Raw genomic sequence first — 27,064 nt, 5'->3', positions numbered from 1 at the left:
ACTCGGGAGACAGGAGTGTGCAAATCCTGCCAGGATTTAGGTATTGAGCTGCTCAGTAGCATCAGGATTTAGGCAGCTTTTTACATGCCCATTGGCAGAAGTGTAGGCACCTAAGAACTTTAGGCCCCTCCAGGTTTAGGCGGCAGTGAAGCAGCGGTTTTGAGGCTCTCCTAGTACCTAAATGTTGGAGGTAGGCACACAGAGTGGCAGTCAGGCACCTAAATGCCTCTGCAGATCTAGCCCTTGGAGTTGGCCAAACTGCTCCTATTGAAGTCAGTGGGAGTTTACCACTCACTTAAATGGGAGAAGAGTTAGGCCAATGCTGAACACTTTTGCATCCCTAGACTTTTGGCTGTTCACTTGAGTCAAATCTGAACTTTCAACCTCTTGAGGTTCCCTCCCTGTTCGCAACACAGGGACTGAGCTTCCGGACTTCTCTAGTGTTCAGATACTGCAATGCCTGGAAGCAGGCTCTGAATCCCTGCAAAATTCTGATACAGGTTTGCAGCCACTACAAAAAGTTCCAGAGTCTTGGGTCTTTGGGTCAGGGCTTTGGGGAGGGGGAGGCTCTAGTTCACTTTTAAACTCAGTGGTAGCAGGAACTAATTGGCAGGTAACATAATAAAGTACAATAACCTTTTTTCCTTAGCTTCTCTTGCTGAGAGTTTTTAATCATTCATTTAGAACTGGTGTTGCCTTTCCATAATTAAATTAAGCAGAGTGTCTGCACCATTATGCTATCTGAAGTGCTTTATACACTGTGTACTGCTAGCCAATAGACCTTTGGCTTTCATCTACATTCCCTGCACACTTTTCAAAGTATAAAACAGTGATGCTAATTGTATAAACAAGACAAATCTAATCTCACCAATGTGTATTTGTATTAGAGATGGACAAACTGTGGCCTTATAGTAAATAACTAGAAGGCTCTGTCTGTTTCGCATGCAGAAGAGCTATCTAAGGCTATGCCTACACAACGAGCTAGTGGTTGATTCTCAGCAGACATACCCATGCTAGCTCTTCTCTGAGCTTGCTTGCTGAAAATAGCAGGGTAGCAATAGTGGAATGCGCTAGCAGCCCTGAGTACATAGCCATGGCGTTTGCACTCAGGCCAGCTGGCCTTCGCTGCCACTGCTTATGCTACTGTTTGCTACTATTTTTGGTGCGCTAGCTCAGATGAGAGGTAGCGCGAGGATGTTTATGTGAGCAGGGAATCACACTGCTAGCTTGTAGTGCAGATCTAGTCTAAGAGATGATGTGTGAGTGAATGGTGTTGACTGAAAAGGAGCAGAAAATGGGGGAAGGGAAGCAGGCACAGAACAGAAAGGGAAGGGTGGACGAGCATCTTCTTGTGGGGGCTTTTCTGAATTAGATGGTCCACCACTAGCTTGGACCAAACATCTGCTTAATGTATTTATCTCCTACTTGCCAAAGAAAATACGTTTAGAGGGGGGGAAACAAAAGCTAGTCACTTTACGGCTGAAGAGAACAATTTAACAAATCCCTATTTGACATGCTCATAAGAGGCTTACGGAATCAATTTTCCCTTGCTGTACTGTTAGTCCTCGGGGACACTTTAATTAACACCACTTGAAAGACTTTGAGGCAAAGGATGACAAAGATAAAGTCTCAGAGATACACAGCTGGCACAAATCCTGAGGAGCACTGGGCCCAATTCCGAACAGCTCTGACAAGCCCAAGCAAGAGCTTTGAAATGGAGTGAAGACACCGTGGGGCTCAGGGAATGAATCTTCAGCCACAGGGCTGGCATGGGCCCCTAGGGACAACTACCAGGAGGTGTGTGGAGCTTGGAGAGTAGCTCCTCAGCACTGCCGTCTTCCTCCAATGTGGGATTTGAACCAAGAGGATCCACATTGTGCATGGATACAGTAGCCTCGTGCTCATTTGTGGGTGACATGCCTACCGATCCCGTCTACGTTACCTTGCAGAGGCTTGCCGCAGAAATCAGTTCTGCAGCAGACAGTGGGGAGAGACGTCTCCTGGAATGGGTACTCCTCCGCTGTCTCCTTCTGGGCTGTGGAAGCTCATGGCAGTGTTTAGGCTTTGTGCACAGATGCAGGGCACTGCTGGGTTTGGTCCTTGGTGAGTAGAATGCAATGCCGTGAAACGCGTCGGACTTGCTTGAGCGCCATATTCAGTGTGTATATAGCATAGTGCTTTTCTCCCAAAGACCCCAAAGTGTTTTAGAAGGGCGAATAAGCATTAGTATCTTCTCTCTCTCTCTCTCCCCCTTTCCCTTCGAAGGCCCCTATCACACTGGCATCCAAATGGTATCATTTGCCAAAAGAAAAACGATGTTATTTCGCTCAGCTCCCTGTGAACAGACGTATGTGACTGTAAGTGTCTGTGAGAAATTGCTTCTTATAAATGCCATTCCTGAGGGAAGCTTTCTCAAAAAGACTGCAGACTGCAGCACAGTTTTTAGGTTGTCCTTAGAACAACGGGGCTAGAAACAACTCTTTTTAAAAGAAAGCTTAGATTCTGGAACACAATTCTGATATAGCATGGTGGACACTGCTGTCATGGAATGCACAGAGCCCTATTTTACCGTACAGATGATGAAGGGCGGGGGGGAGGAGGTGTTCGCAGGTATGATTTTTAAAGAGATGGGGCATATTTAGTGTTAAAGTGACTTTCCCTAAATCAGACAGCATACTGGTGGCAGAGGCACTTTGCTATTGTCCAGTGCAATGGCAACCATTAGGCAACCAAGCCTCCCTATACATGGTTGATATGTGTGGGCAACAAATCCTGACTCGTTTTTCTAACCCTTGCTTTATCCAAGGGTGTTGGAATGACTCAGCCTCCACCTACAGGTTAGAATGACAGGAAGAGACGACTACTGTCACCACGTGAGGACAAAGGCAAGAGGCTCTGTCCCTTGTCACAACTGATTCATAGAATCATAGAATCATAGAATATTAGAGTTGGAAGGGACCTCAGGAGGTCATCTAGTCCAACCCCCTGCTCAAAGCAGGACTAACCTCTGCTATATCATCCCAACCAGGGCTTTGTCAAGCCACAGCTTAAAAACCTCTAAGGATGGAGATTCCACCACCTCCCTAGGTAACCCATTCCAGTGCTTCACCACCCTCCTAGTAAAAAACTTTTTCCTAATGTCCAACCTAGACCTCCCTCCCTGCAACTTGAGACCGTTGCTCCTTGTTCTGTCATCTGCCACCACCGAGAACAGCCTAGCCCCATCCTCCCTAGAACCCCCTTTCCATCGCTGTAATTCACTGCAGTCCAATAGGAGCTAAGAGGACCACTGCTTACAAGAATCGAGTCAATGCAGTGAGTGACCCTCTTAATACATGCACCATCTGTTCCTGATGCCTTAATGATTTTAATTGGTTGGGTTGTTCAGATTAAAAATATGCCTATATTCCAATGAGGAGCTAGATGGCGATGGTTTTTATCTATTCGGGTCTGTCATATGACGGCAGGGTAAAATAGAGTGTAAATGTAAACAGAGCACAGGGTATCTCAAAAATGTGCATTTGGGGACATCCATTCAATGATTGGGAAGGTCTTATGTATGGTAGATGATATTATTAATACATTTGGCTGTTCTTTTTAACAACGTGCTAAATAAACTTGTATATACGTCAATCTTTTCTAATTCAGCAAGGCCTCCTTTTTTTTTTTTTTTTTTTTGCAGCCACACAAATGTTTTTCATCTGCTCTACCAAGGATCAACATTGTCACTGTGTGGCCAACGCGATGACACAGACATATCAAGAATACTGTATTCCTTTGAGCTGTTTTTGATTTTTACTCTCTTGAATCCTAAAAGAGCTGTGAATACTCATGAAAATACCTCCCTATTTCCCAGCTTTAAATATTCAGCATTAAACATCCATGCATTTGTTCATCATCTCTCAGCCAAGTTTAATTTCTCACAATAGCATCATTTCCGTAAAGCAAAATAAATGTATAATTTTGGTGTTTAAATCTTAAGTCTCAGGAAAGTCATGGCAAATTGAAAGTGAATACAATTTATTTGCTAACACCTAATGGCTCAAAATAATTTATCATACAAACATTTTCTGGAAAACAAAAGCCACTTGAGTTCAAGCAATTTATAAAATGTTAACTTGTGTATCTAATAAAGTACCCTCAGGCCAACAAGTACATTAGCATTGCACAAACTTTCTGACTTATTCATCATCACTATTTATTATTAAAACTTTATCTGTTTCAACTTAGTGAATAGCTGCCTTGGGACACACCACTTTGAGCAGCAGCAACAAAATAAAGTTTATGCAATTTGCATAATATTATACAACGGATATTAACTTAGAACAATATGAATCCCCTGGACCATTTGCACAGGCCCTTTGGTGTTTAATGTTGGTAAATATTTAAATAACAGCAAGCCTATATAATTATAAAGATTCCTCTTCCTAATCTGTGCAGGATGTAAAAATGTTGTAAATCATCTTTGTTACATGGTTTTAGCTAGACTAAGACCGGGGAGATCTGACACGCAAAGATATACTGGATTGCAAGCAGAACTTCTGCACAGTTGAGTGCTGGAGACGGCATACACTGACTCTGACTGAGGACTGGCAATGTCAGCATGTTTTAAAGGCAGAGGGACAGATTTTCCACTGCTCTGCATTTTGAGTAGTTATTAGTAAACAGCCAGAACTAATCATTCACATTCTGATAAGGTAGAATTACATATTCTCGCACTCCTTTTGCATTAGTCTAGTGGATGACCATGGGCTAGTCTCTTCCTAGTCCTTTGCCTTAGTTTCCCCATATGTAAAATGACAGTCATAATCCTACTCACTTTTGTAAGGGGCTTTGAGATCCATTCATTAAAAACAGCTATATAAGAGCGAGGGATTAGTATAACCATGATGGCCCAGGACTTGCTGTGTTATTGGCCTGTAATACTTCGTGCACACCTATGGCACTGTTGTAAAATAAACAACAGTAAATAGTGGGCCACATCATCGGCTGGTGTAAACTGGCATAGTTGCATTGAAGGCAATGGAGGAGATTTCAATTGAAGAAGCTGAGGGTTTTGCCCAATGACAGCACCCTCTCTTGGGTGATTGGTTCAGGAAAGAGGCATTCATGGTCAAAATGTAAGAATGTAAGTCTTCTTTCTGGCTAATGGAAATAAATAGGCCCATTCCTATGGTCCTGTGCTTAGTTCAGGAGGCAAAGTCTGATTTAGTCTGGTGATTCTATAGTGAAATTGAAGAGGATAAAAACAAAAGATAGACTAATGGGGGCTGGAACATGCTGTGACAGATTTCGAACATGAGTCCCAGCAAATCACACATCAACTCATCCCTGTCACCCTTTTCCCTGAAAGATGGGTATTGAGATTTAAACAGTTTCCTTTACAATAGACTGAAATGAATGCCCATGGAGTAAATAGAATATCTCACCCTTGAAGAGTGATTATATTTCTTTCACTCATGAGAAAGACCTTCATAATTCATTCATACCTGAGGCACTCATGAGTTATGGGTCCTTCACACTCCTGAAAGAAACATAATGCTCACCCTTCATGGATGAGCTCTCTTATATGTATTTAAATTGTAAAATTAAAGTCTGGAGCTTTTGAAGACATTTTCAACATGTAAAATATAAATGCTTCAAGAGACTGTTTCCCCCCTGTATTTGAAGGGTGACATGAGACTTTAGGAGAATATGACAACATGAAATATTACAGTGAAAGATAACATGGGATGTGCTGCATGCAAGACAAAAGAAGAGAAAAGGAAATTAACTTTCCCACTGATCATTCTTCAAAAGGATGCACTATTGTCACTCTCTGTGTGGAATGTTTTTAAACGTCTTACTCCTATGCCCTCAACTAACAATAGAATCTGAGACATTACACCTAAAAATGTCATCATCATATCACTCTGATTCCTAACCCCTGAGATTATTTTAAAAGATACATTTAATACCAGAAAGTTGAATAGGATAAAAGTGCATATGTGGAGGAGAGGAAGAGGAACATATAGAGTGATAGAGCGCTCATAGATTTTGGAATTATATACCTGTATATCACAATGGCTCATCATCACTTTAACTTGTGGTAGGTATATGACATTTCAAGCTTCATTACCCATCCACTATCTCCTCCTTAACTTTTAAAGTCTGTTAGATGATGATAGTTATGCTTAAATAGTTCTACAGCTATTGTACCTATTCCAAAATAACATTTCTAGGAGAAAAGACAAAAAATATGTAAAAACAACCACTTAATTTAAATACCAAACCATACATTCTGGACATAGAACTGTCCAACCATTCTGGACATAGAACTGTCTTCACAAATGTGCTATTACTGAAGGTTCAAGATTATATGGCTGTTAAAACACAGCATATTATTAGAATTGGTCAAAATTTGATTTTTTGATGGAAATTTTCATCAGTAGTTAATGAACAAAAACCAGGAAATGTTAAAACTACGTTTTCATGATCTCCCTCCTCCCCCCCCCCCCCCCCCGCTTTTTGACCAGCTGTAGTTATCATGCATAGACCAGGCCATCAATACACTGGAATCCAAGGAATCAGCTTAAAAAAGCATAGGATGCAAATCCAGTGGAGCTAAGGAAGGTATTCAGGGATTATTTAAGGCAGTGATCTTGCACAGAGCTGCATGTGGTCAGACCTCTGACTTCAACAGGGCTCCACATGGGTGCAAATGACAAACCACAGGGAGCTCATTGCATAATCAGGGCCTTAATCCTTTTGGTAATTGGCCTTCCACGACGTGGGTAGTCACTGACCCTATTACTCCATTAGGCCCTTACCCTGTAAACATGTACATATGTGCTTAACTTAACTAACAGGAATAGTTCCACTGATTTCAACTGATTTACTGAAGAACACAATTTTTCACAGTAATAAAGTTAAGCACGTGACTTAATGCTTGCATCATTGGTGCCTCACTGAATTAACATCTTAACATCAGTAACACATATAATAATTAATAATAATACCTAGCGTTAGCTCTTTTCATTAGTAGATCTCAAAGCACTTTGCTATCATTATCCCCATTTTACAGATAGGGAAATTGAGTCATAGATAGGGGAAAATGACTTAACTAAGATCACCCAGAAGCCCAGTGGAAGAGCCAGGACTAGAAACAAGGTCTTCCGAGTCTCAGTCCAGCACTCTGTTTTTCCCCAATATAATTCTGGCTGGCCACACCACTGTGTTATGTGCATAAATAAGAAAATACAATATTTAACTATTAACTGGTGCCTTAGGTAAATGGGTCTCTGGGCAGTTTTGGGGAAAAAAAGATTAAGAAAATTCAAGGAGAGAAGAAATGATATACATTAAGGTTTTAAAGAGACAGACAGAATTGCACAGGGGCAACAAAGACAGAAGTGTCAGTCCAGAGAGAGGTTTAGTTGTCGAGATAACCTTTGAGAATGCCAAAGAAACACATGGTTTGAGAGACATCACATAACTGAAAATCTAGAGAAATATGCAAGAGACATTACTCTCTAGCAGGAATTGCTAACCATGATGTTCAGACTAGCAATTTAACAATTAGAAGGGATGATTAGCTAATATATGTTTTGGAGAAGTCCTGCTAGCACATAGCTGGAGTAACAATAAAAATAGTGCTAAGCACTGATTCTAACATAGAGGGGCAGCAAAGAACAATTCCACTTTGTTGGACTAAATTCTAATTGCACTTTAATGTTCCCAACAGTTTGATCTGTTACTGGTGGGAAGTATTAATGCAATACTTCAGTCTGGGGAAACCAGCATTGCTCTTTTTTAATGCAAAAGAATCCCTAAAGTTCTTTCCAGGTCTGATAAAAGACAACGCTAATTTTAAGGTTGAGGCTAATAGTTTGTTCAGAGAACATAATTCTGACAATTTTTTTCTTTTTAATAACAGGGAAGATTTTGATTTAGGACTTCAGACTAAACTGATATTTGGTGAGAAAGGGTTAGACTTCTCTAAATCTGTATCAACCCTAAATATTTTCTAATTTGCTGGTTTGTAAGAGCAGATTGCTAAGAAATTCAATAGCAAACTGGCTATTCCTGGCGTTATGTTAACACTAGCATTTACCAACAAATGGTCATGCAATTATCACGACAAAATTAATAATGATTTAGGGGCCGATCCTCCGAAACACCAGCCTCTTGTAACTCCTGATGAGAGTTGAGGGCACACAGTACTTCATAGTAAGCGATTGCATGGCAGAATGATTATTTGGATATTTGGATATTTTCCAGCAATACTTCAAAAATGCAATATGAGTTTCTGTTCAGGGACAGAGTCTGTACTTCACCTTTGCACTACTGGAAGAACTTAAGGAGACACCATCGATTTGAAAATCATCTCTCCATTTGAAAATGCCTTAACTTCTATAGTTACTGTATAAAGAAGAAGTGAGTGAAACAATTATTTCCATCTATTTTCAGTTTATTTTGACTACACTTGGGTATGATCTGCTTTGCTGCTTCTCCTACTCAGATAAAAAACCAGAAGGGATCACTGTGATTATCTAGTCTGAGTATCTAGTGTGATTATCTCAGAAACAGATCATAGGACTTCCCTGAATTAATTCCTGTTCGAACACTAGCAAAACATCCAATCCTAATTTTAAAATGGCCAGTTACGGAGAGTCCACCAAACCCCTTCAGTAAATTATTCCTCTAGCTACACTGAGATTTGAACTCAGATCTGTGGATTCAAAGTCCAGAGTGCTGAAAACTACACCACAGAGTCAAGCACCATAGAACATATTAATTGGGCCTCAACTCTGCAAACAGCTCGGCCTGTTATTAACTTTGCAAAGATGCTTAAATCCCATTGGTCTCAACAAAACTGCTCACGTGGCAAGTTATTCTCATTTGAGGGAACAGAGCATGAGGTCGTTCCTGGTGGAAGAGGTCCATATAATTTTCAACAGGGAGCAGACAATGCAGGGCAGAGTATTTAAGTGATGCCTGATCAGAAACGTGCTCCTTTTTAAAACGTTAGTTAATTTAAAAAAAAAATAAAAAAATTCAGTGTCCCTTTATTACAGTCATGGAATGAAGATCCCCACCCTGACGGGGTGGGGGCAGGTAAAGGGCAGTATTTAGCACTTTATAGTCATGTCAATTAGCTTTTATGAGTATTTTATGTAAATCTTTATGATTTTTGCCTAATTGAAAACAAGGTTTACTTCCATTCATCTACTGATGAGTTTTAAATGATCTCAAATCAATCTCTCTATCATTCTGTTATGAGATGGAGTTTTCCAGAAGTACAGCATCTGTGAGTCTGGGAAACTAATGAGATATTACACTGGAATTTCATGTGGGAATATCTTCCCTGTGGGTATAAACACCACTGTGGCTTTTCAATCTCCTTCCACTTTGACACAGGACATGGACAATTTCTTCCTCACTGAAAATCATTGGAAAAACCCCTTTCCATTTATGCCCCAAATTCCGGAACAGGGAGAAATTACATACTGTAATGGCCTCTGTTGCTTTTCTTTAGTGTACATTCATTCGCACCCATACAAAAAGTTACCTTAATGTCTAAGCGCACTTCCTTTGTACATGCAACTGCTGCAAGGACCTACTGAGCACACTGCACACCAATGGTAAAGGGGGGTTGGTCCTGGAAACTCCTGGGCACTCTCATTCCAATCCAGCAACATGCATAAGCACATGCTTAACTTCAGGTATGTGAGCGGTCCCATTGAAGTCAGTGCTACAGGGAGATATGCAACTTCATTCTGGAGAATGTAGCCATGCCATTCATGTGTGGAAATGGGAACGGCTCTTTTAAGAATCTGGCCACTTATTTAGGTAACTAAATAGGAACTATTGGATTCTGAAACTTATTGAAAGTCTGTCTAATACTGATTAATAGTAAGGAAATACTGATGAGTCACGGAGTTGTAACAAAAAATTTCATTCATCAACTAGAAATTAATACGTCCTCTGTAGACTGCTACATCTTAATAGTTTTGTTTTTATTAATATACAAGTAAGAAGAGGTCAGCCTGATTCACTACACATTCGTCTGGCCATCTAAAAATACTTCCACTACCTTAACCTTAGGCATGAACTTCAAATAACTTTTAATCTTAACTGTGACAATTCTGAGACCAGATAGAAAGGGAAGCTGGGACGAAGCAAGAAGGTGCCAATGAAATGATCTAATGTGGAAAAGGTAGGAGAAAAGAACATCTACATGCCCTGGACTTGCTAAATTTGGACTGATAACGCATCAGAGGAAAAGACTGCATTACATTTCAGAACGGTATCAGTCTCATAAAAAGAAAGCTAATTATTTCCATCTCATATTTCTCTAACAGAAGATTTAAAAGGAAAATCAGGAAAAATATATTTTGATTTTAGAAACTAATGTAGGGGAACATGTGAAGAAAATTTACAGAACCATAGGGCACTATGGAATTCCTGCTGGATCAGACTTTTCAGGCACTAAAAAAAGCTGGTGAATATGTGTATCAATGACCTGTACAGGATGGAATGAGAATTGCCCAGCCCTGTGTAACAACAGGCCTAAAGCTGCAATCAGCTAATGGAGGCTGGTCTACACTTGACGCGCTGCGACTGTGACGCTGTAGCACTTCGGCGTTCCCTGCTGATGTGAGTAAACCACCTCCCTGAGAGGCGGTAGCGAGGTCAATGGAAGAAGTCTTCCTTTGACCTACCGCTGTCTCTCTAGGGACTTAAATCGGCTTAACTTTGTCAGCCAGAGGTGTGGATTTTTCACACCCCTGCGTGATGTAGCTAAGCTGATCTAATTTTCTAGTGTAGACCAGCCCAGAGATTCTGTAGGTGGTGGGGGTCAGGGCAGCAGTGTTTAGTGGGCCTGTAGGTAGAGGCCACAGTGAAGAGCAGGCTACGTCCACACCACAGTGTGTAGCTACATGTGTAAGTGAAAAGCTCTGGCAGAGGGGAGGCAGCAGGGAAGGGCTCCAGTAACAGGGAATTGGCAGAGATTTGCCCCACTGCTGGAGTCTGGAGGAAAAGCTAGCGAGGAAAAGCTCTGGCAGGGAGGAACCGGTGGTGAAACGCTGAACCTTTCCCTACTGCCTCCCCCCTGTCAGAGCCTGTCCCCACGGTGGCAAAAGGTTCCAGCAGAGGGGAGCTGGTGAAATCTTTCCCCCATGTCAAAGTCTTTGCCTCCAGTGTGGAAAGGCTCTGCAGTGGAGAACTGCCCAAGCCCTTCCCTGCTGCCTCGCTACTGCCAGACACTATCCCTTCACTCGGAGTCTTTTTCTGCAGAGGGAAAAGGCTCCAGCAGTGGGATACTACCCTGAGAAAAATAGCAATGTAGATGGAGAGATACAGCTTAGAGGAGTAAAGAGCATGATGCTTGGCTTCCTATCCATAGTACTGGATAGGAGAGACCAGATCCAGGAAGGTTTGTGAATGTCAAATACAGAGAGACGACAACAACCGAAACTGGGCAAAAAACGTCATTAACGAAAGCCAAAATGAACTACTTTTTGCTGTTTATAATATTCAACATAACAACAAGACAAAACACTTTAAAAAAAAAAGTCTTATTTTGCAGTGTTTAGTTCTTTCTTGCAGCCAAAAGGGGAAGCTCTTATTTTACTTTACCGAAAGGGTGGAAAAGGAGCGGGTCAGGCAGGGGCTCCAGAACATTCAGAATCTCAACTTCTGGCATCTCTGTGTCATCCTTCATGCATGGCTTAAACATGTCCATATCTATGTTCTGCTTAAAAGACATGATTCTTGCATGCTCTTACACTGAAGCAAACTGTACTGCATATTGGTTGTTCTACTACTCTTAATCACTTCACCGTTTGTCCTCATGTTGAGAGCTCCTCTGAGCAGGGACCTGCCTTCTTGAGTGTTTGGAAAGCTGCTGGCACATCCCGGGTACTATCATAAATAAATAAGACACACATCTTAAACAAAAAGGCCAGGATTGTCCGCTTACTCAAATGGATACCTCACTTCTATAGAAAATGCTTTTGATGAGAAGAGCAAGATTTTAAAGGCAACATTTCACCAAACTAACTGGGACAGTGGCCAAAATAATAAAATCAAAACTTGGGAAAAATGAATGACTTTGGGAAAATAACACAGAATTTGCGGGATTGAATATTATTTCACCACACAACAATAAAACCCATAAACTGTCTAGTCCAGGTGTCTGCCTAACCCTCAGTTTTATATATGCTGCAGGTATGGTTTCAGGTCATCCTATTCCTCATTTTCCGGGTATTTCACTAATTCTGCTTTTCCATTTTACTATGATCAATAATACAGGGTGTTCTTTTAGCTAGGTGGCATTTTTATCTCAAGGATTTATCAGCTTTATCAGACAGATGACATGGTCTCTGAAATCTTGAATTTTCTGAAGAATGGCTCCTTTCAAAGATAAAAGCTTGGAATGGTAGATAGTCCTACCCCTTTAAGTAGGAATATAGAGTAATAGAGAGATTAAAATGAAAATAAATTGAATGTGAGAATGCTTGTTTCTCCATAGCAAAGCCTCCCACTCTCAAGTTTCTCAGGTTCTGCTTAGAACATTCGCCATCCCTTGAATGATTGGCAGATGATTTTGTAAACAAAAGCAAGCAGCAGATGTTGCTTTTGGGGAGATTTAGGGAGAAAAATGTTAGCTGTCCATTGTGAGCACCTTCTTGTGACTATAAATTGAAAATTATGGCAAAACATTTGAGCCCGCATTTACTATTTATTAGCACAGTTTGCATCCTAGGAGGAAACTCAATCTATCAAGAAGCTGCATTTTTCATTGCTATGAAAGGGATTTCTCTGGCTGCACCTTTCCTATCCTACTTTTGGACATTCCCATTCCCTTTCTGTATGGTCACTGAGGGTAACAGTATAGATTGACTTTTCCTTTATCTCATCTTAGTCTCCCAAGAACTTTCCTCTCTCCTTTTTTGCATTAATTACGATTTATTATAGTGAATAACGCATTGTTCCTGGGTGGGGGAGAGGAGAAGATGAAAAAACAGAGGAATTGCCATAATACACAAGAAAAGGAATCCATCTTGTTCAGTATTCCTGGACAAGCTATTCCACTTTGTATGATATATTTATGCAGTCATAGGGTAAAAGAGAGTGAGAATTACTATATAGCTTAGTAGCTAATGCACTTTCCTGGGAGACCCCGATTCGCTTCCCTGCTCCAATAACTTCTTAAGAATTTTATACAAAGTGCAATAGCTTCCATATGAGAGATTGAAAGAGACTCTCCCAACACACCTTATAGCCCAGTGGGTAGGGCCCTCCTGAGGGATGAGGAAGACTTGGGTTAAAATCGCTGCTCCAAATCAGGTAGAGTGGGGATTTGAACCGGGGTCAGCAGCATCATGGAGGCCTTGCTATAACCATGGGGCTAGGGGCAGAACACCCCCTCTTCTGCTGTGGGTTTGTTTGAGAAAGGGCCGATCTGACTTAGGTGCAGAATTCCGTGGCTATGAATCCTAAAGGAGAAGGCATCAAACTCCTTTTGAGAGACGGGACTTAGGCACCACCTCTCTCTTTGTCATGTCCTATGAGCTAGCTTAGGCACTTCAGCATGCTGGCTTTTGTGAATGCCATCCTTTGGCACCTAACTATGTATTGTGGAAGTGGCCTGTCGGCCTAAGTCAAGGTTGAGGAGTCCTCTCGGTGGCAGGGCATTTAAATTTAGTCTCAGCATTACAAGGCCATAGTTCCCTTTGTTGATCTAGTCTCCAGGTTTTTTTTTCCATTTGGCACACAGCTAGCATTCATACTTTCAGACAATGCTCCTTTTTTAGTATTCAGTTAGACAACAGCCATACTTTCCTGCATTCTCATATTTTCCTCAGTAAATGCACTTTTAAATGCCTTCGTAACTAATGGCAATTGCAAGGAAGACGGCTTCCCAGGAATCAGTTACTTCCAAAATTTCAAAGTGAAAGGTATGGCTCAGAGTTTCAAAGGCTCTTGGGGACACAGATCCCCCATTCTCATTACAACTTTTTAAAAACTGAGTTTAAAAATCTGAAGTGATTGCTACATTACAGAAAAGAAAAGTTTGAGAATCTAACTATTATTTCTAGTCAGTGAGCTCTAAGGAAATCAGAAGTCCTAATTGTATTTCTTACAACTTTATTGCACTTTATAAATATAAATGAATAAAATGTTGTTATACTCTCAGACAAACAAATCCGATTTTATTTAAACAATCCAGATTTATTTTTGGCAATGCAGGTTACCCCCATCATATGGAAAAATAATATAAAAGAAATGATAAATAAATATATATATATATATATATATATATATAAATAAAAGCACTGAAGAACTGAAAGCAGTTTCCACTATAATTCATCAGCTCTCTTGGTCTTGTAAGGATCTCATCTTTCCTTCTCCAATTTAAAGGAAATAAAAATGATGGTATGGAAAGCTTAGGCAAATATGAAGAATAGAGGTGTTGGGGATGGGGGATTGTATAATCATGTCAGTCAAACAATAGTTATGATGATTTAACTGTATCTGATTGTGAAAAATAGTCCCAGGCTTCCATTTCACCTCCATCCATGGCTGCATTTTGAAAAACTCTGAAGGATTTGTTGTGAACACTGTAGGTCTGTTCTTACTGACTGAAGACAGCTAACTAGGAATGTAAAAGGCTTCACAAAAACAAAGAGGCCTGGGAAATCTGAACTAGATCAAACTTCAACATTTTCATTAGGCTTCAAAACAAGTGAAAAAAGTTAAATGACACTTGTATTTTGCAATCAACTTACTTTCCAATAAAAGTCTAAGGGGAAGTTAACAGAGTCCCTCTATCTATCTTATTCAACTTAACTTTCCTGACATATACTACAATGAGGGGGGATGTTCAGTCCATCCTAGAGATGGCACTGTTGCATTTCTCTGATTGCTGCTAGATTTATAATGAAAAAGGTTTAATGAAGAAGAAAAAAAGGAAATTAAACTGTATCAACAGTCACATTACAGTATTTTTGATGTTTGTGTCACCCCTTCAGATCAAAATCCCCTCAACTTTCTTCCTGATGAACCTAGATAACTTTGTTGATTTGCCTTAACTAAGAAAAAGAAGAAAAAAGCTTATATTTGATTGTGTAATAGAAATCTTTAGCATTTTACTCAGAGAAAGTAAGTGATTGGCATCTTCAAATAAACATGCACAAGTAAATTTCATTTTATGTAGAAAATTCAGTTCGAATGAAGAGTTTATAACCAAGGTTTCCACTTACATTTGATCACAGGCTTGGAGTTGAACAAATGGTTAATTTTAAAGTAATAATCTAATGGTATTAGACACACTATAGTTTATATCCATACTTGCATGGGTGCGTGTATATGCATAAGTGTTGCCTTTCCAGGGGTGCTGAAAGAGCATGTCAAATTTGAGAGAGAGAGTGAGGAACACTGGGAGATAAATTCTTTACTGTCTTGTGCGGATGTTAACATCTGTGCAAAGTAAGGTTACCCTTCTGATTGGTGGCATTTTATACACCTTTTGCACAGTTTACTACACAAGATGCAAAGCAGTAGAGAATCAGAAATTAGGCTAATATTTTCAAAAATAGGAGCCTTAAAATTAGGACCCTCAGTCCTTATTTGGGCAGTCGCTTAATTTTCAAAAGTGGGAGTCAGTGGCTGGTCAGCAGTTTTGGAATCCAGGTAGGTGCCCAAGTATGCAACCTAACTTTAGTTTAGGCTCTGACTTTTGAAAACGTTGGCCCTAAATGATCTAAGGAATAGTTGGATATCTTTGAAAAGATTCTGGTTAGGGGTGCCTCGCTGCCTTCTCCCAACACACATCACCATAGACAGGGGGAGGTGGGAATTAGGGGTTGACAGACAAGGCTATGGAGAGAGATATAGATTAGTAGAAAACAGAAACATGAAAGAAGAAACCAAGCTGTCCCAGTGTTCTCAGAAAGAAACAGGGAATACAACTAGCCTTCTGCCTCTTGGGGGTTCTGAATGAAAGTGACATAAACCAGCACAATCAATACTGAGAATATCATGTGAAATTTTGCTTTTTGCTACTTATCTGGAAAGCAACATCTGACCTTATGGCTTGACTATTAGTTACCTTGATGAAACTGAGTTTATAGGTTAAGTAGGAGGGATGCGTGATGCAGACATGAGCAGATCAGCTTAACTGCATCTCCTCAGCTAACATATCTGCATAGTTATAGAGACTGCTATTTCTCTTTAAATAAAATACCCTATTGTAGGCTTTGACACAAGAGTTCAGCAATGAGGTGACCTTGATACAACCAAGTCAAGAACATAAATGCTTTAAGAGTATTAAAATCCTTGGAAGGCTCTCTTTCCCCCCTCCACATATGCTGATTGCTTTCCCCCTTCTTCCACATATCACTAAATGGGGCTTTCAGAGAATGATAGCAACTTTTCTTTGTATTTATGGTGTTTATCTGCGATCAGCAGAAACAGGAAAATTGAAATGCTAGATCATTGTCTCTGCTCTGTCTTATCTACAATGCAGCAAGTCATCCTGCTCTTTGGCAGAAACCACTCATTCAACACCTTTAATGGGAAATATTTTCATAAGTGTGTGTATATAACAGCTAATGAGACATATGCCCATCGTGAAATGGTGACCCCCCACCCAAGTGCCTGATATTTGCATTTAGATACACAAGACGGAGGTCTCATGCACCCAAATCCACAAGCTGATTCTCAGCACTGTGGCAAGAGTGATGCTGACAGTTTTTAAAATGTATGTAATGCTTTACTTATCAGTCAGCACCCAATTAGCTATCATCTTTCAATAAAAGAAGGCAGTGTCAAAACTACTCATCTCTTATTTATATGCACATACAGCGATTACAAGACATGTGCAAACTATGGGGCCAGATCCTCTGCTAGTGTAAATTAGCGTCACTCAATGGAGCTACAGCAATTCACAGCACCTTATGAGCTGACTGTTCTAATATTACATGTTTAAAGGGATAACAACAAGGCAGCCACACAAGAAGTAGGCAGGAAAAGAATTTTTAATTCGTTTGGCATCAGGGGTGGTACTTGAGTGTATAAAATTAAGCAGGTGCTTGAGGGCTTTGTGTGATCAGAACCTCAGTTTCTCATTGATGTATATGGGATGGTTTTCTGTTGAAGTCAAGGAGTAACTCAAGATTTCTACCCAGGTAACAGGTTAGATTTTGGCCTATCAGATTTCTTGTAGCAGACTTAAACATATTGGCCCTTGTATTCTTTTAATACATGGACCAAAATGTATAAGAACTGTAGATTAGCCCATAGCCATATATGAAGAACTGTGCCAAGCAAACCACTGGGTTTAGAGGCATTTGATGCATCACACAGGAGGCCAGTTTAGGGAAGCATTTTGAGTAATGAGAGGTAAGAGGGGCAATTCTCCTGTGACCCATTATACTGGCTTTGGGCTGGTGGTACAAAGTGTCTGCAGTGCAGTGTAGGAGGATATGGGCTCCTGAAGGCTTTGGACTGCCAATCATTGGGCTGTAATTTCAACGTTGCACTAAATGGTCAGGACGGGCTTGAATGCAAAGCAGGAGGTCTATTCCTGCTTTGACTAAGGGTAAGTAAATCTGTTTGAATGATGATCTTTCAGAAACTGCCTGTCACATCAGGAGGAGCAGAGAATATTATCTTAGATGGACAATAATGATGTGTCAATTACCCCATCATATATAAATGTGGTCTAGATATTCTGGTGATTCACGAGACAGAGAAACATGTGAAAACCCTTAAATTTGGAAGCTGCATTCTTCTCTTATGTACAGCCCAAATCAATATTATGCTTGCAGTTGTCAGATAGCTTCTGGCTGAAATTTCATAATGAAATGTTTAGATGCTACAGCCATGATTCTTAAACATGAAGGCAGCTGAATGGCTTCAAAGCATGCTGTCCCATTTAACCTTCTATATATGTTTCCCATCCCTCTAATGCATTCTAGCTCTAATAAATAAATATGACTGTCTTGTAAACTTAGAAAGCAAAGCCGTGTAATACTGCAGTAAACAATTATGCATATCCATAGCAACTAATGATTATCAATACGGCCAAAGGAGTTCCTTTATGATCCAAAAACCAAACAGAACTTGGGGGGAGAGGAAAAGAGAATCAGGTACTGAAGCAATACCTAATTCCAGGCTGACAGGTCAGACTTATTCTTAAGATCTCAACATAGGATGCACATAGCCTTGGGCACTTCAGTGATCCGCTGAAGTGCTCAAACTGCATGTTGCTTACCATCGACAAGCAGCTACTGGAAGAACAAAATTGTACTCAGTCTTAGAAAGAATGACATTGGAGCCAGCCCCAGTAGCTTGTAATGACCATGTCATTTATTTTTCCTCCTTAGTGTTTTAGAGGCTCTTAATTATGGTAAAAATAGAAACTCCATTAAAATTTGATAAGGTAGCCTGCCAAAATAAAGTTTTGGGAGATTGTTCTCTGGGAACCTCTCTAAAGACCTTAGCCACCTTATTAGGACTCAGAATAAGCCTTTCTAGTTTGGTGGTGCAAGCTATTAATCAAATGATATGAGCTGCAGCTGTTTTCAGTGCAGTTCCCATGGAGTTTGTACAGCACATACTAGAGTCAGTGTAGAATAGCAAAGGTGTTTTGTGGGAACACTAAATGAGAAATAATGGAGAAACCCCAGAATATTCAATCTGGGATTGATGCAGAACTAGTCAGAAAATCAGGGTGCTGCAGGCTGGCCTTTTTATTGTCTCCCTATTTACATAGCAGGCAAATTGAGAAATTGTGCACAGCACATAAAAAAAAAAATCCCCAGACTTCTGGCCATGACCACTTCTGTTAATGACCCACTGTGCTACTCATTGTATGAATAGGAAGCATCCTGGGCAATTTGAGTTTTGATAATTACATTTTACTTCTGATTTCCCCTTTGCTTTCAACTGGAGATTGTATTCTGCTTCATTTCCTATCAATGCGCACATGTGAAGAATTGCTGGGCACTGTGTTCTATCAAGGTATGGATGCATTAGTTATTCCTAACTGAATAGAAAATACATAAAGCTGCTATGTACATTTCAGATATTGTAATGTTATCATTTTCTATATTCAAGAATTAAGGTTAACATTTTCCTTGTTTGAAAAATTAGCACAGAGATCTGCATGCCCACTGGCTGACAAAAAGCTAGTTAGATATTAGCCATGCAACGCTCAAACCTGATTGACCCTTACAAATCTAAACAGGGCTTGTGTGTCTCTTTCCCAAGCAACTTGGAAAATGTAGAGATTTGACTTTTCAAGTCAAAACTGGCCTGAACTTGAATTGCACATTTCATTTGAAAGCTCAATCTTATCTAACTAACCCAATGATGGTTCTGACACAGAAGTTGAAGCATCACCTCATGAATCACAAACACCATTTCTTGATCTCTGGTGACTTTCGTGGAAGTCTCTCTCACTCCCATGTGACTCTGGGATTAGGCATGAGTAGAAATATAGGGGCCAGTTTTGGTTAGTAGGCCATCATTTGGAAAATTATCTTGGATTTGTTCATTGGTTTAAATAATCCATAGAAACCAGTGACATGACAATTTCACTCCCACCATGAGACCTCTCAATGCACACAGGTACATTGTGTGCTACCAAGGGTACAAGCTATTATTTACAATAGTTCACAGTACCGTAATAGGCTGTTATCTTCATATCAACTAAGTGGTGATAGCATCTAAAGGCTCAAAAATAGGTCAAGTGCAGTAAAACCACAGAATTACAAACTGACCAGTCAACCACATATCTCATTTGGAACCGGAAGTATACAATCAGGCAGCAGAGATAAAAAAAAGCAAATACTGTACAGTAGGGAACTGTGTTAAAAATAAAGGGAAAGCAGCATTTTTCTTCTGCAGATTAATGTTTCAAAGCTGTGTTACGTCAATGTTCAGTTGTAAACTTTTGAAAGAACAACCGTAACATTTTGTTCAGAGTTATGAATATTTCAGAGTTACAAACAACCTTCACTCCTGAGGTACTTGTAATTCTGAGGTTCTACTGTATTCCCAGCTTGGTCAAGAAAGAAATCTCAGACGTTGCATCAATTGGATATACTTCATAAGTGGATTATTTGTCAATTGCAGCTCACAGGAGGTTCAGATGATTTGTGAGATCTATTCTTAAAACATAGGGTCAGAATTTTCAAGTGAGTTTGCAACAGATAACCCCATAAAAATGAATGGGCACCTGTTGTCTTTCCACCTCCTGAACTGTTAATTATACCCATTTTGGGGAATACACCTGTTACCCCTTGTTTTGAAAAGGTTTCTCTTTATGTTTCAGGCCTAAAATAAATGACTTATTGCTGATGTGGCATTATAAAAAACCAATTGCTGAACAAAAACAAAATGATTTGGTAATACAATATACATGTTCAACCCCTCCAAGATGTTCCCATGAAGAACTGCATTGTCTATGATACTGCACAAATGCCCAACATCTGGATCCATATAAATTGCTATGAAGATTCATCATACTCCCGTGAAACATCCCTATAAGAAACTGCAGTTGTACCAGTTGTCTGGTGTGAGTTACTGCTACAAATAAATCTGACAAGCAAACAGTTACAGCAAAATGGATTGAATCTGATAGAGGGTGTCAGCTTGCTTGGTAATCTGCAGTCTTTTATGGCTGAAAAGAATGATATAACTATTTTTGAGAAAGAATGAGCGATAGCTGATAAAGTCAGTATTTAAGTACAACTATTTTAAAATACTCCAAATACTCATCTGACTGCCAGTTCCTACAATGCTTTTCCAGCTCAAAGGCAGCGTTCACAACAATGCCAAAGTCCAAGCTCTGAAAATAAATTTGGAAGGTTTGGCTGTTGGTCTGGGTGCCTTGAGTTCTTTTCTAAGTTGTGCGTTGCATATCCCAACAACCCCTTAATTTTGCAAAGTAATACATGGGATTTTAGCGGTACTAATCTGATGGGAATAGTATTTGAGATGAGGTACAAACTATTTTTTGTCCTTGGGCCTTGCCTAGATGGGAAAGTTTTACTAGTTACGTGGATATAATTGTTGTTCCAGTATAGGAATGGCTATTTTGGTCTAACTTAAACGCCTTCCCAAGTGACATAAGCTAAACTGTAAACAAGGAACTCTTATATTAGAAGAAGAGTGTCCACACAGAGGGCTATGCCAGTTTAATTTCACCTCTTAGTTCATACTGAAATTCCTCCGCCCACACCCCCCCATGTACACAAGGCCTTCAGACCCTCAATCATTGCACCATTCCCACTGATATCAAATAGATCCTGCCAATCAAGACATGATAATCAATGTATCATCCTTATTATAGGGTAGCCTTGTAGAGCCAATACTGTAATTGTTTCATTACCATTTCTACTGCAATCCCTTATTTTTCAGAAGTTTGTACTAGTGATGGGAAAACCTCAAAAGGTTTGGAGGTCTTGCTGCAGTCACCCAAAAGTTCAAATGCATTTCAAAATGCACCAGTGCTGTCTGAATCACCTCCATTTGCAAAACTGGATTGGGCGATCTCATGTAAGAATAGCTTACTTGTGCCAGGGCCAGTGTGTTTGCTTCAGATTGGCCAGGAAGGACACAAAATATTTTGGCTCTTATGCTCCAGTTTTGGTTGGGACTGGTAATGCAGATGCATGCAAAAAAAAAAAAAAAAAAAGGAATTATATGGATGGGGCATTGGCTTGCAAGTCAGGAAACGTTGGTTCTATTCCTGGCTCAGCAGTGACCTGCTACACAATCTTGAATGAAGCACTTCATCTTGTGCTTGTGTTCCCCCTCATTCCTCTCTGTGGTGACTGTTGAGACTGAAAGCAAATTTGGCATGGACTGCCTCATGAGGTGTTTGTACAGTGCCTAGCACCATGAGTTGCTAATGTTAGATAGGGCTACTAGGCCGTACTGTAATGCACATAAATATCTGTCTACTTTTAATGAAACCTGAACTAATTTGAACCAAGAGTCCATTTCAGAGCTGGCTGGCATATGGGTGGAGGTTCAAGTTAGCAATCCTATGAGCCATGCACTTTCAGCCTGTCTTATATAAATACTAAAAGGTCAAGTGACAAGGCAAACAAATTACACGTTAGAATTTCTTAGCTCTACTTTGTCCTCTACTCAATGCTTTGGTTTTAAAAACCCAGGAAGTTAATGTATGTGGACTAAATTGCTAGTGGCATTTGCATAGCTATAGTCTGAAACAGCCAGGTTGCTGCAATATGCTGTGTGTTTGTGCTACACATAATCACATGGTAAGAAAAATGTATTTGTTCCTGTAATTACATAATCAGCTGCATAGTCATTATTTAAATACATGCTCAATCAATGGCAAATGAGTATTTTTAAAGAAGGAAAGTCAAACACACAAAATAAAATACCCCCCTGGGTTACGGGAGTGTCAGTTTGGAAAAGTACCACCTCACAAGGAGTCACAGGCTTTGTAGTTTCTGCAGGCCGCACTCACAGCACACACCGGGCTGTGTGCCTCCTTTCCCCCACTTCCTTTAGTCTTCAGTCAGAGTTTCAACATGTGAAACTCACTTGGAAGGATGGGCAGAGATGAGAGGGGGTATTATTATGCTGGAAGGTATTAATGGATGCCGTCAGTTATTTGATCCATTGATCATTGCGGAGGTGCTTGTAGCTGTGGCTGTGCTAATCGGAAGGCAGGAACATTATGTGTCCCCCATTTTCCCCTCTAGTGGTTTTCTGATTTTCCCCAAAATGAATATGATCCTGGCCACTGATGAATAGAACATTCCCTGACGTTTTTCAATGGTTCAGATGAAGCGTTCAAAGGCTATCACATTACGCAGAGATTGACACACAGAAATGCCGTGGAGTTGAATATAATGGCTTCACCACCTGGTCTAATACACATCTTTTGCTGTACCTTAGTCTATAAGCATTAATGTTTTAGTATTTCCTCACTGCGTTCAAGTGATCAAGTTTCCATAAAAATGTGTGCACATTTGCATAACTATTTTGCATGCAGAATCATAAATACTCCATATTTCAGAGTCCATGGTTTACTGCTCATTTGTGTATGTACCATAACTACATACATACACTAGATGTGCAAATGTGCCTATATTTTTAGGCATGTTGGCTCAGGTTCCTAGACATTTAATAAGTTGTGAATCATCTTGCATTTATTGCCTGGTCTCAAATACAAACATGTAGCACACAATGCATTTTCAAAACACAATGCACTCTGCAGGCAAAATAAAGTTACACAATTATTTCAAAGCTGGAACCTCATTCTCAAAGCACTGCAACACCAGTTAGAATTTAGTGTATTGGCTTAATTCTGAATAGAATCATAGAATCATAGAATATTAGAGTTGGAAGGGACCTCAGGAGGTCATCTAGTCCAACCCCCTGCTCAAAGCAGGACTAACCTCAGCTATATCATCCCAACCAGGGCTTTGTCAAGCCTCAGCTTAAAAACCTCTAAGGATGGAGATTCCACCACCTCCCTAGGTAACCCATTCCAGTGCTTCACCACCCTCCTAGGGAAAAACTTTTTCCTAATGTCCAAACTAGACCTCCCGCCCTGCAACTTGAGACCATTGCTCCTTGTTCTGTCATCTGCCACCACCGAGAACAGCCTAGCCCCATCCTCCCTGGAACCCCCTTTCAGGTAGTTAAAGGCCGCTATCAAATCCCCCCAGATGTCCCAATTTTATAGGGACAGGCCTGATATTCAGGGATTTCTCTTATATAGGTGCCTATTACACCCCACCTCCTGTCCTGAGTTTTCACTCTTGCTATCTGGTCACCCTAATTCTGAACTTGTTGAATGACTAGTTGTAATTTCCCCAGGCATGGACCAAAACATTTTTTAATCAGTGACTTTTAAATCAGATTAAAGAAAAGAAAGAAAGAATATATAAAGTCTGATTATATATATATATATAAAATCACACGCATATTCTACATACGTGTACGTGCATGTATACAAAGGAAATAAAGTGACTCACGAACATCGGCATCTGAACAGAAAAACAAAATGGCAGCTGCCTTACATCTGTTCTGCTAGGAGGCAGGGGAGGCTGCTCTGCATTTAGTGGAGCACTATCCACAAACCAGAATGACATATCCTTTCAGTCACAAAGCTACGTATACCTCACTGCTGCCTCTGTGAATTGTTTTATGGGGCAAAAAAATCCCTACTATTGACAATGCATTTCACTTGCAAGGGGCACCAGATAGATTAGTTTTCAAAAGAAGAGGAAAAAAGGGAGGATACATTTAAGATTGCATACTGTACTGCTAGCAATGACCAGCTCAATAGAGCAATATATGCAGCAGGAGATTTAAAACCACTTGGGTATATTCCATTTTTTGAAATGGACAACGAAGAATATGCAAGATGAAAGAAATGTGTTCATGTTAAAACTAATACAGAATTTTCCTCTGGCAATAAATGGGAGAAACTCAGCTGAGTAATCTTACTCTGCTACGTGCTGAGGCTAATGCAGGCTGTGAATTTGGAAGTCAGTGCTGAGAAAGTTCACTCATAAAAACCCAGGAAAGCATTTCAGGGAACTGTTAAAATATAAATACTGTAGTATAATTCTCGCCAGAAGGGTGTCCTGATTTTATCTGGTAAACGGGATTTCTGAATACTATTTTCTGATTGTCATACATATTAGCACATTACCAAATGGTCATAAGTGCTATGGTAAGCGTTGCAGCTTCAGTACGGGGTGCAATTTGGCCCTACAGTTACAAGGCTGTATTTCCAACTGCACAATAAAGTGGGCCTATCAGAATCCCTGCAAACCTTCGGATAGCAGCAAGCTATCTTGCTACTCTTGCTAACTTCGCTGCTTTCCAAAGATGCGGTGTTCTACTGTGCAGAGAATTCACATCTGCCATCGCAAGTAGTGAAAGCAAGTTGCACACTAAAAAACATGAGCACGATTTCCCCATTACCTTTACATTTAAGGGAGCATTTAGAAGTCTCCAATCATGTGCACAGAAGCAACATTCAGTAATTAATGCCATATTTAAATAAATGCAGCACACATTTGCATTTTTCTCTAAGGAACAATAAAATGACAGCATGTAAGTAAATACTAGGAAGAACCTCACACTCACAGGATGCTTCTGTCTCAATAATCTGTAAATTTGCTGTAACCAATTGAAGATTATATTGCCCTGCTGACAAAAATCCTTTTTATTAAAGAAAAAAAGATTTTTGACAGCTTGTGCTACTGCAGAAGCCTCTGTGGAAGTGCTTTCTTCTCCTCCTCCTCCTTGTTTATTTCTAGCTTTCAGTTAATGAGGATTCAGTTCAGGAAAAGAATCTGAAGCCAAGAACTAAAATTCCACCTTTCAAGCCTATTTCTAAGCATGTGCAAGTTGGGTGGAGGGGACACTGGCTGATTCTATGGGACACGATGATTTTCACCTTTAGGTTTTTAGTTTGAAATCAGTGCAGGCCAGTGATTACAGATTAGCTACTAATCAACCTGTTGGTTTTCATAGTTTGGTATTGTAAAGCACAAACGATTCTTTCTTCCAAGAATCAGGCAGCACAGACAATACCGAAGAGGTTTATTCACGATAACAGGAAGTCTGATAAATCAGCGTCAACTTCATGGTGTTACAGTGGTCAATTATATACGCTTTCTTATCGATTACATAGTACGTTTTAAATTTTTTATCTATTCACTTACAAATATAGACATTGTCCCATCTGGAGAGAACAACAGTGATAATGGTCCTTACATACATACAGAGACACTTTAATCACTCTACTTACATCAAGGATGCTAGGGCTACACTCGGGGGGGAGGGGGAGGAGGTAGTGTGGAGGAAGAAGCGGGGGTGGGGGGGTCCTTACAGATAGGTGGCAGATGAGACAAATTCTAAAAGCAAATGTGCTGTTCTCATTGGAATTAGAATCACTAAGAGGACATCTGGCTTCCTGAGCCATCAGATGCTTACACTAGCCATTGTCCTTGAGGCTCAAGTATGCTCATTAGCCATTTAAATGAGTTTCGACCTACAACTTGTTATCTGAAAACAACCTCAAGCCTTACAGTATATACCCTACCCTCTTGCCCCCCCCCCCCAAAAATCATACATTAATAAGGAGAGGGAGGGAGGGAGGAGGAAGGTATGGGATGGGATGAAATCAAGCTTAAGTTATCGATACCTAAGAATGGCAAATTGGAGCCCTGGCTGCTATCGATAGTTAGGGGCTTTTTCGTCTCCTCTGTGAGATGAGTTGATAGCTTCAATCCACACAGAGCTATCTGAAATATCTGCATAAGCTTTGAACCAACTAGCGTTGTATCTAGGGTTCAAGATTTGATATGCTCATAAGCCTCAATCCATGCTTGTGAATGTGCAGAGAACAGGGGGCAGAGGTGTTCACCCCACTGGACCCTCTCGTTTCCCCCCAGGTTGGAGCCTCCTTCCCCTCACTCTACTCCTCACCCAATAAGCATTCGGACCCTTCTGAACACATCAAAGGTAGAAAAAAAGGGCTTCTTGTTGGGACGGATAGTCAAACTCAAACCTCCAGGAGCTTGTTTGATACCAGCCCTGGATAATCAAACTGTAGGTTAGGTTTTATGACCCTCTTTTCAAACCAAACCCTGCAGGCTTCGTGGACCCCTATTCCCAGGTGTCCCTGTGACAAAGAGCCATTCCCACCCTCCTAGGAAGTCTTCGCAGTGAACCTGAGATCTGAATAAACTTTGAAACCTCTAATTCTAACCTTCAGGTCAGCGATGGACACGCATTACCTACAAGGGACATTGGCCTCCAGTGTCTCAGTTCAACATCTTTCACAGATGACGAATTATGGAGTGATCTATATTTCAGCCCCAACATGCTAATAGGAGGTGAATGCGAATGTTTCAGCATTGTACCCCAAATCATTGCATTATCCTGAGTTAATGGCCACTGGAGAAGAAAAAACTGACTGGTTGATTTTAAGAACACATTTCCTAATGTGTCTGAACAGGTAGGGATGAATGTTTTATACCTTGTTCTTCACAAAAGCATAGAG

General features: G+C 40.3%; 1 protein-coding gene across 2 annotated transcripts in view; it reads right to left on the bottom strand.

Annotated features, from left to right (window-relative positions):
• Window positions 1-27,064, bottom strand: part of PPP1R3D (protein phosphatase 1 regulatory subunit 3D) — a 162,915-nt gene that overhangs the window by 129,645 nt on the left and 6,206 nt on the right. Inside the window, exon 3 of one of the 2 annotated variants that reach the window (XR_010920978.1) lies at window positions 11,513-11,907. The exons of the other annotated variant lie outside the window; for it this stretch is intronic. The gene's annotated coding sequence lies outside the window, so the exon portion shown is untranslated. Of the gene's footprint in view, window positions 1-11,512; window positions 11,908-27,064 lie in introns of those variants that run through there. 2 annotated transcript variants of the gene reach the window in all.

Source organism: Emydura macquarii, unplaced genomic scaffold, assembly GCF_026122565.2.
Source record: "Emydura macquarii macquarii isolate MOO-44397 ecotype Brisbane River unplaced genomic scaffold, CSIRO-AGI_Emac_v2 contig_1483, whole genome shotgun sequence".
Classification (NCBI taxonomy): domain Eukaryota; kingdom Metazoa; phylum Chordata; order Testudines; family Chelidae; genus Emydura; species Emydura macquarii.
This window is presented reverse-complemented; position numbering and strand designations above follow the sequence as displayed.